Below are 17,325 nucleotides of genomic sequence, written 5' to 3'. Positions count from 1 at the left end.
GGAGAGGAGAGGAGGAGAGGAGGAGAGGAGAGGAGGAGGAGAGGAGGAGGAGGGGAGGAGGAAGAGGAGAGCAGGAGGGCAGGACAGGACAACAGGAGGAGAGGAGAGCAGGACAGGAGAGGAGGAAAAGGGGAGGAATAGAGGAGGAGGATGATGAAAGGGATGTGGAGAGAGGGAAAGAGATGGCGGTGAGGTCAAGGGGAGGTAAAATATATCTAACATGAAACTGTCGTTCAGACACTGCAGAGAAGAGAGAGATCGGGCAGGGATAGAAAGCAGCCAGGGGAAGGGGGGGGGGGGGCGTGGGGGAGTGGAGGGGGAGGATGGAGGGAGAGATAGAGGCAATGTATTCTCATCGATTGTTGTTTTTGAGAAGCACGGACAACACATCAGACAGCCTAGCCTGCTTGCCCGGTACACACTGTGCTCAAACAAAGCAGCCAGCATCAGTCAGTCATCCCAGATCCCCAAAGACAGCGACACCAGCACACACACTGCTGTCTCCGTCGGATTTTGTTGTAACCCAGGGTTGTGATGGGGTAGGAACCGGGAGGGTTCTACTAGAACCACATCTAGAACAGGAGAAGTAAGTCCATTACTTTAGGAGAAGGAGATAATACCTTCTCCTAATACGTTCTCTCCTGTGGAGATACTTAAGACCTTGGCATATACTGTAACGTTAGATATGTGTGTGTATGTGTGTGTACGTGTGTTCATGTGTGTATGTGTGTGTACGTGTGTTCATGTGTGTGTTTGTGTGTATAGGCATGAGCGGTATCTGTTGCGGAATTCAGGTACGCCAACGTCAGTCACCAACCTGTCAAAACTCCACATTAGGAAACAGGATGTGACCCGACACCTCGTTATTGACCGTGTCTGCTCGTTAGAAGACCTAGCCTAGACCTAGTCCTTCGCCCAATCACAGCCCAGTAAGTCCTCTGGGGCGACACTGTTGTTGTTTTCTACCTGCTGAAGGTGGTATTGATCTGTTCTGGGTTTCGGTATCCGACCAGCGGCCTGCCACACACACACGTGTGTGTGAAGGGGTGTGTGGTCTCTGAGGAGAGTGAATGTGTGCTTGCAGGAGGACACTTCCTCACGCTAGCCTGCAGGTGTGCGCACACACGAGTGAATGGGCATGTGCAAGCGTGTGAGGCCTGGAAGCGGCTCCGCACAGCGAACACAGAGACACACAAACAAACAGCTCTCCGAATCTCTAATGGAGATTCCTTTCACTTGTTTTTTTCTTTATTTGGCTTGGCTCTCCGTCTACCGTCATCCTCTCCTGCCCTCCCTCCCTCTCTCTCTCTCTCTCTCTCTCTCTCTCACTCTCTCTTTCTCCCTCTCTATCTATCTCCCCCTCTCTCTTCTTTTCTCATTCCCCCTCCCTCCCTCTTTCTCCCTCTCTCTCCCTGTTTATCCCTTCTCTTCCTCTCTATCCCTCTCTCTCCCTCTCTCTCCCGCTCTCTCCTTCCCTCTCTCTGCCTCCCTCTCTCCCTCTCTCTCCCTCTCTCTCCATCTTACCCTCTCTCCCTCTCTCCCGCTCTCTCCTTCCCTCTCTCTGCCTCCCTCTCTCTCCCTCCCTCCCTCTCTCTCCTCTTTCTCCCTCTCTCTCCCTCCCTCTCTCTCCTTTCTCTCCCTCTCTCCCATCTCCCTGAGGGCTGAGGCTTGGGGTGGATTGGATCTCGGAGGGTGAAGTCGAGTTTCTGTTCCATCAAGAATGAACGGTGGGCCATTTCATCACAGAACTCATCCTTCTTTCGAGAGCTAACGCCGCGGAGGGTTAGGGAGAGAGTCCCGGGCGAGGCTGCGCGGCGTTGGCTCCTGCTGCCGTCAGATAAAACAGTGGAGGAAAATAAATAAGCACGGAACCATAAAGGGATGTGGGGGGAAATTGATGTGGTTGCGGCGCGGCCCACGGTGGGCTTATGTGCAGGGGCGGACAGCGCCTTTTTGACAGAGTGTGTGTTCGTGCCCCTCTGTGTGACTGTGAATATATATGAGACTTTGTGTGAGAGTGTGTGTGTAGAGCGTGTGTGTGCTGTGTGTGTATGTGGGGTGTGTCTAGGACGTGGTCTTCTTTAGGTCGTGTGTGAGTGTGTGTGCAGTGCATGTGTGTATTTGTAAGTGGATGTCAATGTTGACACATCTACACCTGCTTCCGTGCACATATATGTCCCCAGCACTCTGATGTACGTGCCCAGGGGCAGGGTTCTGATGCCTGCTGCTGGGCAGGGAAGGCCTGCCAGGCAAGCTGCAGTTCTCAAAACAACCACTAGTGGTCACCACCCAGAAGTCACCACCCTCCCCCTTCCCTCCACTCCTCCACGCCTCCAGCCAAATTCCTCCTCATCCCCATGGCTTTAGTAATTACACCCCCCAACAGGAGCGCGTCTGACGGGGAATACCAACGAGGAAGAGGGTGGAGGACGAGCCGGCAGCCATGACAACGCCGATGCCCGCGTCTCCTGGACACGGGAGGATCTGGGCAGAGTGGCGACGCAGACAGATGAGTCAGGAGAGCTCGTCCTCGCGGTGAAACGAGATTACCCAGGAGAGAAACCAAAGAACACCAGAGTGGACCCTGCGGAGGGCAACAGCATGTTGGAATCAAACAGGACAGCCTGTCATCGTCATCTCATTACCAGACTATGGATTTCTTGTCCGTTTCTCAACGTTGCCGACTGCGGTATATTATGGTCTGTTTCAGTCACGGATCACGGTTATGTGAAGGGTCTGGCTGGATGTCCTCGAATGTCCTCTTTTTGTGATGGAGAGAATGGTCCTCAGGAACCGAGGGGGAGGGGGGAAGTGGAGGGGGAGAGGGTCGAGGTGGAGGGGGGAGGGGGGAGGGGGGAGGGGGAGAGGGTCGAGGTGGAGGAGGGAGGGGGAGAGGGGGAGAGGGGGAGAAGGGGAGGGGGGAGTGGGAGAGGGCAGAGGTGGAGGGGGGAAGGGGAGAGGGCAGAGGTGGAGGGGGGAGGGGAAGAGGGAAGGAGCGAGTGGGACGGGGGAGGAGCGAGGGGGGAGGAGCGAGGGGGAGGGGGGAGGGGAAGGGGAGAGGGCAGAGGGGGAGGGGGGAAGGGGAAGAGGGAAGGAGCGAGTGGGACGGGGGAGGAGCGAGGGGGAGGAGCGAGGGGGAGGGGGGAGGAGCGAGGGGGAGGGGGGAGGGGAAGGGGAGAGGGCAGAGGGGGAGGGGGGAAGGGGAAGAGGGAAGGAGCGAGTGGGACGGGGGAGGAGCGAGGGGGGAGGAGCGAGGGGGAGGGGGAGAGGGTCGAGGTGGAGGAGGGAGGGGGAGAGGGGGAGAGGGGGAGAGGGGGAGAGGGGGAGAGGGGGAGAAGGGGAGGGGGGAGTGGGAGAGGGCAGAGGTGGAGGGGGGAAGGGGAGAGGGCAGAGGGGGAGGGGGGAGGGGAAGAGGGAAGGAGCGAGGGGGACGGGGGAGGAGCGAGGGGGGAGGAGCGAGGGGGAGGGGGGAGGGGAAGGGGAGAGGGCAGAGGGGGAGGGGGGAAGGGGAAGAGGGAAGGAGCGAGTGGGACGGGGGAGGAGCGAGGGGGGAGGAGCGAGGGGGAGGGGGGAGGGGAAGGGGAGAGGGCAGAGGGGGAGGGGGGAAGGGGAAGAGGGAAGGAGCGAGTGGGACGGGGGAGGAGCGAGGGGGGAGGAGCGAGGGGGAGGGGGGAGGGGAAGGGGAGAGGGCAGAGGGGGAGGGGGGAAGGGGAAGAGGGAAGGAGCGAGTGGGACGGGGGAGGAGCGAGGGGGGAGGAGCGAGGGGGAGGGGGGAGGGGAAGGGGAGAGGGCAGAGGGGGAGGGGGGAAGGGGAAGAGGGAAGGAGCGAGTGGGACGGGGGAGGAGCGAGGGGGGAGGAGCGAGGGGGAGGGGGGAGGGGAAGGGGAGAGGGCAGAGGTGGAGGGGGGAGGGGAAGAGGGAAGGAGCGAGTGGGACGGGGGAGGAGCGAGGGGGAGGAGCGAGGGGGAGGGGGGAGGGGAAGGGGAGAGGGCAGAGGGGGAGGGGGGAAGGGGAAGAGGGAAGGAGCGAGTGGGACGGGGGAGGAGCGAGGGGGGAGGAGCGAGGGGGAGGGGGGAGGAGCGAGGGGGAGGAGCGAGGGGGAGGGGGGAGGAGCGAGGGGGGAGGAGCGAGGGGGAAGAGCGAGGTGGAGGGGGAGGGGGCCGAGGTGGTCATCACACCGACCATCTGGCGCTGCCTGCTGGAGATGCCAAAGCCTTCTGGGATACTGGAGGCTGCCTCTCCTCAGGTCTTATCTGGCTTTGAGAATCCTTCAACTCCGGGGCGCCATGGCGACAGCACATCTCCGAGGCCAGACAGGCCTGGAAACAGGGGGGGGGGGCTGTCGCCACCGCTGGAGGGCTAACGGACTGAAGAGAGAGAGAGAGAGAGAGAGAGAGAGAGAGAGAGAGAGAGAGAGAGAGAGAAAAACATCATCTGCATCCCAACTTGGCAGAGACTGTATGGAATAACCAAGTCTTGTGTTTTCATTGATAAACGGTGGCAGGGAGAGAGAAAGAGAGAGACAGAGAGAGAGAGAGAGAGAGAGCGAGCTGTTCTGTGTTTTGCCATCCAGGCAGTACTATCCCACAGAGGGATTCAGCCCCATCCTGGCATTGGCCTCTGCCACCGCCGCCAAGCCCCCTCAGACCTGCCACCAACGCAGTCTCCTCTCTGTCTCCCTCTCCTCCCTCCCTCTCCTCTCTGTCTCCCTCCCTCTCCTCCCTCTCCTCCCTCCCTCTCCTCTCTCCCTCTCCCTCCCTCCTTCTCCTCTCTCCCTCTCCTCTCTCCCTCTTTTTTCCCTCTCTATTTTTCCATCCTTCCCTCTTTCTCTCTGTCCCTCCCTCCCTTCCTCTTTAAGTGGAAGGAAGCCTCAGAGCAGATGGGATAGACGCTCCCCGGGCCGAAAGCTAATTGGGGGAGACTGGGGAGGACTCGGATGATGGGGAAATCAATGCCTCGTCACAACGTCTTCCCTCACAGGCCAGAGTCAGCAGCCATGCTCCCTCTGGAAGGAGTCATTAGGAGCTAGCATTAGGAGCTAGCATTAGGAGCTAGCGCTTCCCCCCTGACCCCTGACCCTCACCGCCGGCGGGGACAGTCGCCGCTCTGTGCTGTGGATCTCCTCAGCAGCGCCGCACCGTCGATCCCCGCGATCACCCCGCGACCACGTCGGGCCCGCGCGGAGACGGCGTCCGGACTGTCCCTGGATCCGTCTGGCCCAAGACGCCACGGCTGTCGCCAAATCGAAACAAACCAGATTGTGGCGTCGTTACCGTCGAGACGGATCGGAAAAGGTTGAGCGGGGGAAATGCCGGCAGTTTGGTTCCACAATGCACCTACAAAACGTCCTGAATTAGCCACAGACAGACACAAGACTGCCACTGTCTGCGTCTGTGGATAATAAAACCACAGAAGTATGATTCCTCGTTATTTAGAAAAACGATTCCGGGCGACCACACAGGAGAGGAAAGCGAAAGCACCTCGCCAGGCCGGAGGCATGAGGGGGGCACGGCGGAAAATATGTCGTTGTCTGAGGGGGGTGGGGGGGGTGGGGGTGGGGGGGGTGGGGGTGGGGGGGGGGGTGGGGGTGGGGGGGGGGGGGAGACACAGAGACAATTTGAGGCCACCTGCAGCTCTCCAAATGAGACAGAGTGGAACACAGATCAGTCAGTCCACGGATGCCGTCTCTCTCTGCGGGGGGACGCGAGTGGCTCATCATCATCTCGCCCGCTGACGACACACAGACTCGCCTCTCCTTTTCCCCCAGGCCCCTCCCACATTCTGCCTTCCGGAGGCTTCCGGGGAGCTGCTCCACGGCTGACCGGCAAACCGACGCCACTGCATGAAGCACGCTGCAGTACGATGATCACAGCGCGTGGCTCGCTGAAGGGCTCGCCCAGCGTAGCTGTGTGATCATGTGTGCGGCTGGAGGATAGCGTACACAGGAAGGGTCGAGAGCGCCAGGCCCACGGGGTGTGTGCGTTCTTCGCTGGCCCCGTATGAAAGCCTTTTGGATAAGGAGAATCAGGGGATTGATCCCAGATAAGCAGCCCTGCTCAAGGGGTGCGGCCGCACGACATCTAAACCTGTGAACTCTCTGTTCTGTTTGATCTGTGTACGCCTTCTCCTCGCTGTGTCTGATTCCTGACTGACTGACTGACTGACTGGCTGGCTGGCTGGTTCCTGACTGGCTGACTGAGTGACTGGCTGGCTGGTTCCTGGCTGGCTGACTGACTGGCTGGCTGGTTCCTGACTGACTGACTGACTGGCTGACTGACTGGCTGGTTCCTGACTGACTGACTGAGTGACTGTCTGGCTGGAGGACTGACTGACTGACTGACTGGCTGGCTGGTTCCTGACTGGCTGACTGAGTGACTGGCTGGCTGGTTCCTGACTGACTGACTGACTGACTGGCTGACTGGCTGGTTCCTGACTGACTGACTGAGTGACTGACTGGCTGACTGGCTGGTTCCTGACTGACTGACTGAGTGACTGACTGGCTGGAGGACTGACTGACTGAGTGACTGACTGGCTGGCTCGCTGGCTGGATACTCTCAGGAGACAACAACATGATTGTTTCCACTTTGGTCCGGATGAAAAACGTTACATTAAGAGGGCGGGGCCCAGTAGATTATAAACTGACTCTCCCCCCCCCCCCCCCGGCGGTATTTGATGTAGGATGAGTCGCGTCTGCAATCAAGAGGCGCGGCCTGATTAGAGAAAGATAAGACACAGAGAGTGAAGGAAGAACAAAAAAACTGATCTAAGGAGAAGGTGAGAGGGATGAAAGGCCACCCTCAAAGCACCGACACCGGAGAACAAGGAGCCCGTCTGATTATTCATCTGAGGCCAGGCAAGCTTCTCAAGACCCTGTCCTCACTGAACGGGACCCCCCCCGCCCCCCCCCGTGTCACCATGGTAACGCGCGGGGGCCCCGGTGACAGGCGCGGCGTTCCCGCTGACAGGTGAAACAGGACCTGCCTGTCCCTTCTCCTCATCGTCACGTCTCTCCGGCGCCGCAGCGCCTCTGCTCTCTTCATCTTTTCTTCCTCTCCTGCTCTCCTCCTCCGCTCCTCCTCTCCTCCCTCATTACGGAACCCTCCTCCTCTCCTCCTCTCCTCCTTCCCTCCTCCTATCCTCCTCCTCCTCTCCTCCTCCGCTCCTCCTCCCCTCCTCCTCTCCTCCTCCTCTCCTCCCTCATTACGGAACCCTCCTCCCCTCTTCTCCTCCTCCTCTCCTCCTCTCCTCCTCTCCTCCTCCGCTCCTCCTCCCCTCCTCCTCTCCTCCTCCTCTCCTCCCTCATTACGGAACCCTCCTCCCCTCTTCTCCTCCTCCTCTCCTCCTCTCCTCCTCTCCTCCTCCTCTCCTCCTCCTCCCCTCCTCCTGTCCTCCTCTCCTCCTCCTCTCCTCCCTCATTACGGAATCCTCCTCACCAGTCGAGCAGTCAACCCTCCATGCTCTGTCTCTCCTCTGCCCTCTCAAATCAAATCAAGACACAAACTCCAGGAAGTTGTTTATAGCAGCGCTGCTCCCAGGGGACTGGCTGTCCCAGAATGCCTTGCACATGCACAGACAGATTAACTTTCCGACATTCTTTGATGATTACGAGCACACGAACGGGCCTGGTTGCACACACACACACGCGCGCACACGCACATCATCTTTCCATACATAACATAGTAAACTCTTTATCAGCGAATCCACACAATACTTGCGCATACTCGCTTCTTCACAAGGTTTCCAAAGGATATCAAAATGCTCTAGTTACGTAACTTCCTTTGGATGTCAGTAAACCGCGCGACCGCCTGCGCACCCTGTCTCCTCGTTCGACGCAACTCTAATTTACTGCTCTGGGACCAGGGCCGGGCCTCGACAGACAGAGACGTGTGATTGTCTCAGACGAGGAGAGCTTCCGCGGGGAGCGTTTTGGCTCTGGAGGATGTGGGGGCCACAGGCGAAGTGGCCCTTAAGTGGATCGTTTCGTTTGGGTAGGGCCCGCTGGCACTGGTGGAGAGTGAAGTGTTTGCTGTGTTTACTGTTCAGGAGCCCCCTCCGCTAGGGTATTAGCTGAACCCCCACACACAGAAACTAGGCCATGCAGATGGGTCTGAGGACACTGGAGAGGAGGAGAGGAGGAGATGAGTGGAGCAGAGTGGAGGCTAGACGAGAGGAGAGGAGAGGAGGAGATGAGTGGAGCAGAGTGGAGGGTAGACGAGAGGAGAGGAGAGGAGCAGAGTGGAGCAGAGTGGAGGGTAGACGAGAGAAGAGGAGAGGAGAGGAGGAGATGAGTGGAGCAGAGTGGAGGGTAGACGAGAGGAGAGGAGAGGAGAGGAGGAGATGAGTGGAGCAGAGTGGAGGGTAGACGAGAGGAGAGGAGAGGAGAGGAGAGGAGGAGATGAGTGGAGCAGAGTGGAGGGTAGACGAGAGGAGAGGAGAGGAGGAGATGAGTGGAGCAGAGTGGAGGGTAGACGAGAGGAGAGGAGAGGAGGAGATGAGTGGAGCAGAGTGGAGGGTAGACGAGAGGAGAGGAGAGGAGGAGATGAGTGGAGCAGAGTGGAGGGTAGACGAGAGGAGAGGAGAGGAGGAGATGAGTGGAGCAGAGTGGAGGCTAGACGAGAGGAGAGGAGGAGATGAGTGGAGCAGAGTGGAGGGTAGACGAGAGGAAGGAGAGAAGAAGACGATGAGGGGTACAACATTGAGAGGAGAGCAGAGGGGGAAAGAATTGAGAGGATAGGAAAGGAGAGGGACAGTGAGAGAAAAACTCATTGAAGAACTCATTTAGCTTCAGTGAGGCAAAACGTTAAAGCATGTGTCATTCTGAGTCTACATTTGAGAAGAATGAAAACACTTCATAAGTCATCTACGGGTGCCAAACAACATGAAACTCAGAGAAAAGTGACAAGAGTAGAGTCAAGAGTAGGAAGCAGAAAGTGAGAGAGGGAGAGAAAGAGAGAAAGACACAGCATTGCAGTCGGAGTTGGAAATAGACTTGAGCGCTTCACCCGAGGGTTTTGATTGTTAAGTCGGCGACTGCTGCACAATGGTGACTCACCCCAGTGTTGACACCAGCTAGACTGTAGAGCACGTTGAGTCGTCCCTGGCTCAGCCACACACACACCCCAAACACAAGTCTCAGAGAAGGATTACACCTACAGCACACAGTACAGGCCTGGACTCAGGCCTCCAGTCCACTCTCCCAGAGGAGGGGAGAGGAGTGGAGGGGATAGGAGGGGAAGGGAGAGGAGGGGAGGGGAGGGGAAGGGAGAGGAGAGGAGGAGGGAGGAGGGGAGGGGAGGGGAGGAGGGAAGAGAGGAGGGGAGGGGAGGGGAGGAGGGAGGGAGGAGAAGGGAGGAGAGGAGGGGAGAGGAGAACTCTCTGGCAGGCCCCATCACTCTCCCTGACAGTAGACGTTCATATTTTATCAGTCCAGTTTACATGATACCGCGACTCACTGAATGCAGGTTCACTGAAGACTGACAGGCCTCCCTGAGAGCAGACCGGGGACCGTCCCTGCTCCCAGGGCCCCTTTAGGCCAAACTTAGGAGCACCATGTTCCGCCACAGGACATTCCTGTCAAGCACCAGGCCTCGCTGGGCAGAAGGAAACACTGCCTCAACTCTCTATTAAAGATGGTTTCCTCTCGGATACTTTAAAAGATTAGTCCAGAACTAAGAAGCCCTTTCAGTCGAACATCTTTAGTTTAGGGAGCTTAGAGAGGCACAATAAAAGGCTGAAACTTGAGCTTAATACCCCAGTGTGTGTAATGGCTTTCAGGATCTGTTCGTGGTCCGATGATAGTCACACGTGACCACCCGAGAGAACGCTCATTAACGCGGAAGTCAGTCATGAAGGAAGAAGCCATTTTGCTGCTTTGGCGTATACTAAAAGGCAGTTCGACCTTGACCCCTCCCTGCATTCCATTATTCCTCCGTCACCCAGACGTCAACAGAGCGTGTCCTACCGAGAGGGAAATGAGAGGTCAGGGAGGAAAAGAGAGCGTGGCGATGAAATAGAAAAAGAAAAATATAGAATTTCAAAAAAGAACTGGCGAGAGTCCTGTTGAAACGCAGTGGGGGGGGGGGGAGGAAGATGACCTTGATACGCAAATAGACTATCTTTGAAAAAGTAGAAGAGGTGAAGAAGAAACTAGACGGCGGAGGAAAACTCCTCCTCGTAAAGATATTTATCATTTTAGGGTCCATTGGCAGCGAGGTAGATAGGTTCTGCTTCATTTAATTATCATCATCTATTCAGCAGTATTTTTCATAAGGCTGCGCATGTACATTCAATGAGGCGGATATGGGCTGGGAGCTTGTCTTTTAGATACATGTGGATAATTAAACATAGTCTGCAAGAAAAAACGAGTTGTGCATTGCTAACCTTTTCCTAATGGCCGATGGTTTCATGGCAACCAATAAGAACGTGTCAGTAGACTGCGCCTGGTTTGACAAGCAGTCCAACAGGTAAACAGACGCATGAGACGTCATTGCTAATATGATACGGTTGAGCTGAAAAAAAAGAAAAACGACCTTTGAATCGATACGGTCGACCCAAAAAGAATCCACAGCCACGGTTTAGAGATCGTGGACTGGAACGCTCCATCGGCGTCGCTGTTAGCGAAAGCTTTTTCTAATAATATCTCGCAGGCATGCTGCTCTGACCGACACTTCCAGTGACGATCCCCTTCCCTCAGAGGACAGTCCGGGCGAGTGGCCCTCATTCTGCTGATCCTGATTAATCAGGGCAGTCCGTACCCAGCCCAGCATGGGAGCAGGAGTGTGCCAACAGAGAGTCGCCATGCTCTGAATTCCCACCCAGCTGATGGGTCGAGGCCTTTTCTGTTTTAATAAACGCCGGTGGAGCTGGCATCGTGCTGGGGGCGCGGTCAGAGCCCACCCAGGCCCAGCGCCGGAGAGGGGAGGAGAAGGAGAGGGCCAGTGAGGCATTCGAGATGACAACTTCCCAGCCTGCCAGGCACGGTTCAGCCCCAGCCCCGGCCCCGGCCCCAGCCCCAGCCCCGGCCCCGGCCCCGGCCCCGGCCCCAGCCCCGGCCCCAGCCCCAGCCCCGGCCCCGGCCCCAGCCCCGGCCCCAGCCTAGGAGTGTGTGTGGCGCTGGCCAGGGCGGTCTGCTCTCTGCAGCACCAGTGGTGGGATCCATCAGAGCACCGTTGAGACGCATTAGTACTGGACACGACGAGCAGAGGGTTCTGAGCCGGGGGGCGTCGAGCCTTCAAGACAACACAATGACCATCTGCCTGGCGTGCAGAGGAACCTGCCTGGCGTGCTGAGGGCCACGGCTGCAGGAGACAGGCCAGACACGGCCGGCCGCCTGCAGCCGGCCTTTTGTGGCTTCCCCTGGTGACGGGGGCGGTCGTGGGCACTCACACACACACACACACACACCTCTGCCACCGTGGTCCTCCGCGGACACATAAGCTTGTTTATCACCTTGCAACATATTGTCACTGTCCTCACGAGCTGGGTGGGGGGGGGAGAGAGAGACACAGAGAGATTGAAGGGGAGAGAGGAGAGAGGGAGAGATGATGAGAGGAAAAGAGAGAGTGAAAGAGCGAGACACGGTGAGAGAGTGACAGAGCGAGACACAGTGAGAGAGAGAGAGAGAGAGAGAGAGAGAGAGAGAGAGACACAGTGAGAGAGAGAGAGAGAGAGACAGTGAGAGAGAGAGAGAGAGAGAGAGAGAGAGAGAGAGAGAGAGAGAGAGAGAATTGGAAAGTGTGTAATAGAGGGGACAGAGGCTAATTAAGGAAGGCTGGATTAATTAGGCTTTCAGACTGCCTTCGTCTCATACTCCCACTGAGCAGAGCCAGCAGGTCTCCACCACACCTCCACCCCTCCATCACACCTCCATCCCTCTATCACACCTCCATCCCTTCACCACACCTCCAGCCCTCCAGCCCTCCAGCCCTCCAGCCCTCCAGCCCTCCAGCCCTCCAGCCCTCCAGCCCTCCATCACACCCCCATCCCTGCCTCCTGGCCAGCTGAATGTTGCAGGGATTTGCCTTCTCCATTCATGGGTATGTCTATGTGTCAGCCTATCCAGCCAGAGGCCAAGGGAATTGAGTCAAGGTAAACACATACAGTAAAGACCCCTAATCTGGCTGGAGAAACAGGAAGCTGAATGCACATGTGTTCACAGTGCACGGCGCAGCATACAGAGGCAAATGTAGGTCAGCATGCTGCGGTGTTTCATTGGAGGAGAGGTAACACAGTGATGTAATGCTGTAATACCACGAAATGCAGAAGGATCAGAACTAGAGACACGATGCCCTCTGTTCATGTTTACTTCTGACCCATTTCAGGGGCGTCTGTTTTCAGAGGGCTGTGACATGAACCCAGGGTTGGGGCTCTTGTAAAAGTCTTCCCGACTTCCTCGTTGTGGAAGAGCCAAGGACTCTCTGGAAGGTTCCGGAGTGGAGTCTCAAAACGAACGCCGCACCGTGAGTCCACTCATTACTCTGTTCTGTAATCTCTTTTATTATCAGTTCATCAAAACCCAGTTTATGGAAAGAGAGGGAGAGAGAGATGGGCAGAGAGAGAGAGAGAGAGAAAGAGAGAGATGGGCAGAGAGAGAGAGAGAGATGGGCAGAGAGAGAGAGATGGGCAGAGAGAGAGAGAGAGAGAGAGAGAGAGAGAGAGAGAGAGAGAGAGAGAGAGAGAGAGAGAGAGAGAGAGAGATAAAGGTCCTTATTTCAAAAATGTGTGAAAAAACCCTCCCCACTGTATGCAAGGCCATGTTTTCAATGGCTCTCACCCGGCTTGATCAAAACAAGGAGTGAGAGGCATTCGAGAGTGTGGAGAGCTCGACGGCTTCATTCTCCTCTCAACCCTGCTACACCTAATACCCTCGGCCCTGTCTGCGGAGGTGCTGTGACAGAATTAATATTTATTAGGGTCCTGTCTTTGCAAAAGGGAAATGAGGGGGAAAAAACGAAGTGTGTTGAAAAGCTGGATTCAGCCATTTTTGTCTTGACTGACGCCAGGGCTGGCAGCGAATAATTCATTTGGAGGAGGAGACGCAAGTGCCCTTGCTCCAGCTCCAGGCTCAAGTTTATGATAATCCTAATAAATTATGATGCACCATGGAGACATTAAAAACAGTGATTGACGCTAAATCAAACGGCCAGTGCCTCTTCGGTCAGTCTGTAAGAACTAAGTACTGTATGCAGTCAGCCAGCCAATATGCTCGTCCGCATTTGTCGTCGTAGCTAAGCTAGCTAGCTCTGTCCTTTACAAAGAAGACAAACAAAAAATATTTTCATTTGCTTTCCATCTGTCAATGTAGGTCCACCTCTCAATCTCATTTCACAGTCTCTCTCTCTCTCTCTCTCTCTCTCTCTCTCTCTCTCTCTTCACCTCTCTCTCTCTCTCTCTCTCTCTCTCTCTCTCTCTCTCTCTCTCTCTCTCTCTCTCTCTCTCTCTCTCTCTCTCTCTCTCTTTATTTAGATATCCCTGTCCTTTACATATTTTGTCCCACATTGAAACATAAAGTGCATTCCTTTCCTAACACCACCATTCTATTCTCCAGTATTCTTTGAACCGCCCTATTTTCTGTATTTCCTTCCTGTCCATTTTTCTGGGTGATCTAATTCACGCTTCGACTGATAACCAGATTGAAGCCGCCAGTTTTAATCTCAGCCAAGCACTCCTGTCTACTGTGTGGATTAATCCACTCTCATCATCGGAAGCGGTCAGAGGTGCAAAACATCAATTTGTTTACCTAAATCTGGTTCAGAGGATGCCGATAATAGTCCTCCGTTTACTGCAGTTTTTGTCATGGAGGAATATGAACAGTCTGCCTTGATTACAGTAAAACAACAGAAACTATCAACAGTATTACCATCTGACGCCATACAACTTGAAAGTGCTCCGCTTCCTTAGTTGAACGTTGAAAAGCTTCCAGTGAATCTGCTGCACTGTGTGTCCTTGGGTCAAACACCCAAGGCCATCCTTGATAGTTGATGCTTTCATTACAGGCAGTCGCCTCACCTACTGGCAGAGCAGGGATGTAGCTTGAAGCCATTACGGCTCACCTACTGGCAGAGCAGGGATGTAGTTTGAAGCCATTACGGCTCACCTACTGGCAGAGCAGGGATGTAGTTTGAAGCCATTACGGCTCAAAATCTCCAGTCCTGGCCAGAGGAAGAGTGTGTGTTCTAGGCGACTGTGTCGCAGCAGAGCAACCACAGAACCACATCAGAATTGCATTAACTGCATGAGAGGGAGATTACAGACTGAAACACATGAAGTGGAAAGACAGTGGGTTAGAGTGATTAAAAGCACAGCACTGTTGCACTGATTGTGAAGCGAGACTTCCCTACAACGCTGCAGGAAAAAACGCCCCTGGAATTTGGAATGTTTTTTGTTTGTTTTATTATGTTGTTTTTTTTCTTTCAAAATCGACAGATTTAGAAACGGACGGTATAACCCCTTGGTATTGGGATGCGCCCGGTAATTTAAATTCAACTCAGTGGAGAAAGTGCCTGAACAGCCTGATGCAGTGCTGTAGAAGCCCACAGCAGTAACCCCATTCATTCGAAGGGAGTATATCCAACAGATTTTGTAATAAAAAGCAAAACAGCTGGTGGTATTATACCTCCATCGCAGAATGTGAAGTGAGATTGATTGGCCACAGTGAAAACAATCCAAACATTTTGAATGACACAGCAAGAGGGTCGTTTTCCTATAGATTTCTACCCCCAACCCCTGTCCTTTTTTTCTACGTCAGAGCGGTTTTGTGGACACAAGGTTTGTTGTGAGGATATTTGAAAACATCTACGTGAAATGACTGTGAGGAGCCGCATCCAGAGACGTTTCAGCAAACACAGAATGGTCCAGTACTCGTGTATCCCTGATGCCTTTCTGAGAAGTCTGGCTGCTTTTATGATCATCGTTATGATCTTCTTAACATTAAAGAGATGGCAAATCCATAGCGAGAAGGACTGTGGTCCCTAAATGTCCTTGCTGGCTTCACGGCACAATCAATCCCAAACGTATCCATTGTTGGTTTTGTCGATAAAGACCTTTCATTACCTTGCTAATCCAATCGATAAAAAAACACTGTTATATTTCACAGTGAAAGACTGCCTTGGAAAATGTGACATTTATGGCATCGGGCAAGATATCTGTGGAGGAGGTCTAAAGACACATTATCTCTGGAGATGATATATTGGCGTGACGTTTCTCTATTCCTCTAACGTCACACGGACCACCAGTCGACAGGGCGTGGCGACACCTGGAAACACAGGGTGGGAGATGAGGAAGGACTTCAAACACACGTTTGAATCCCCCTTGTTACTGGGATGTGAGAAGGCTTCACGTCAGACCTGGGAGTGCGGAACACTGAACCCTGGCAGGGAGAATGGAACTCATCAATCATGGAGAGCGAGCATTTCCCTGCAGTGGAAGCCAGCCAAACAGCACCGGGGTTGAAATAGCCCCGCTACAGTCCAGGATGATGAGGACAGGTAATTAACTAAAAAATAATGTTTGCTTGAATTAGCAGAGGAGGGTGCTGAACCAAAACAACAAACAAAAAAGATAGGGATGAAACATCGAAAAATATCCAAGTTGGAGGTATTAGGATGTAGGCAGTTGGTGCCCATGCCCAAAAAACACAACACCCTTGCCCCCATCAGTCATCACTGTACAGCTATGCCAAACCTCCCTCCCAAACACAGGAAAACACTGTCTTTTCAGGGCACCAACAGTAAAACAGGGCTCAGCAAAATCCACAAGATAACGGTCACGCCTGCTCATGACAAATTCAACATAGCTCGACCCCGAGACCCACTGCCAGTCTGCTCCGTAATTGAGCCAAAGAGGTTTTCACGCCGGACGATACCGTCCCCTTAATTCGGACTTTGTTGTTTCCTCTGTGCCTCTGTTCACAGCTCCGGCCTCGGAGGAGAACATGTCGGCCTGTCGGACTCTGATCTCAGTCAGAACAGCTTGGGCTGCCACTGATCAGAAGATGGACAGTGGTCTGGGGAGATGAGCCTACGTGATTGTGTGGAAGCATCTCTGCCAATCGAGCTGTCTCGCCTGGACGGCGTCCCGATTTGTCTGTCTTCCTTAGACGGCCCACCCCCCCGGCCTGTGTGTCAACATCAGTTCCCTTTGTCTATACGCCCGCCTGCCAACCTACCTGCTCTCTCCGGCTGAGCCTGTCTGTGTGTCTGTCTGCCTCTCTCTGTCTGTCTGCCTTTCTACCAATTTGCCTGTCTGTCCGTCCGTCCGTCTCTCCCTTTCCCTCTCCCCTATCTCCCTCTCCCTCTCCCTCTCTCTCTGTCTGTCTGTCAAAGCCCTCAGGTCTGCAGCTTGCAGGTCCTGCAGCACCGGGAGGCTGTAAGGGTGATGCCAGCTTCAATATCCTGACAGGGCTCTCTCTGCCGAAGGGAGAAGTAGCTCCACAACAGAACAAAAGGCAGAGGATGTCCCTGCTCTTTACCTGAGCAGCATTCACAGATACACCCTCCTTAACTGGGATGAATACACCCCCCAGTATCTGGAGAAGCCCTCGTCCCACAGGAGGGCGTAGAGGAAACGAGACAGACAAGACCGTGAGCCCACCCTCCTGCGCGTGGGCTAACCTGAAGTGAGTGGTGCTTTAGCGTTAGCAATAGAATTAGGAGGGAAAGGCCCAACATGGAATGAGGCTCCGTCTACAAAATAAACCCATTTTGGTAAGTGGACTTTAACATAAAGGACCCTTGAAAAATGGATACGAGGCAAAGAATACAAAATGGAATTCATGAGATGGCAAGATGAAGTGCAAGGACGTGGAATGAGAAGGAGGAGAGTAGAATTAGGGGCAGGGGAGCAGAGATAGTCACACTAAGAAGTGAGCAGAGTGTCATTAAAGAAGCACTTGGGTCGCCTTGAGGAAATTGGTAAGAAAAAAGGTGTGCGAGAGGGAGAGACAGACAGAGAAAACAGTCTTTGCTTCCTTTCCAGGTAATGCGATTGCTGTATTGGTGATCTAACACCCTCATTAAGCACGGATCAAACGCCGTTGTGAAAACCGACGGAGTGGAACGGCGGAGTGTAAGAGACGGGGATTAGGAGGATGAGAGAGATGTTCGCTCTGTAACGGTGAGCGTTTGAAGTCCCCCCGCATGCTTAATTGTCGAGCGAGGACTACCATCGAGAAGTTTGCCTCGCCTGCGAAAGTGCCGACGGATCTCTTGCCCTGAACTCACCCCGGAGTGTTTGTGTGTGTTTGTTTTTTTACGCAATTACGAATACGGCATAATGACCTTGGTTTGAAAATTATAAATAACATACATTTACCTCAGGGAACAACCT

Source organism: Hypomesus nipponensis, chromosome 27, assembly GCF_054491055.1.
Source record: "Hypomesus nipponensis isolate SF chromosome 27, ASM5449105v1, whole genome shotgun sequence".
Classification (NCBI taxonomy): domain Eukaryota; kingdom Metazoa; phylum Chordata; class Actinopteri; order Osmeriformes; family Osmeridae; genus Hypomesus; species Hypomesus nipponensis.
The sequence above is the reverse complement of the archived record's forward strand: the minus strand, read 5'-3'. Positions refer to the sequence as shown.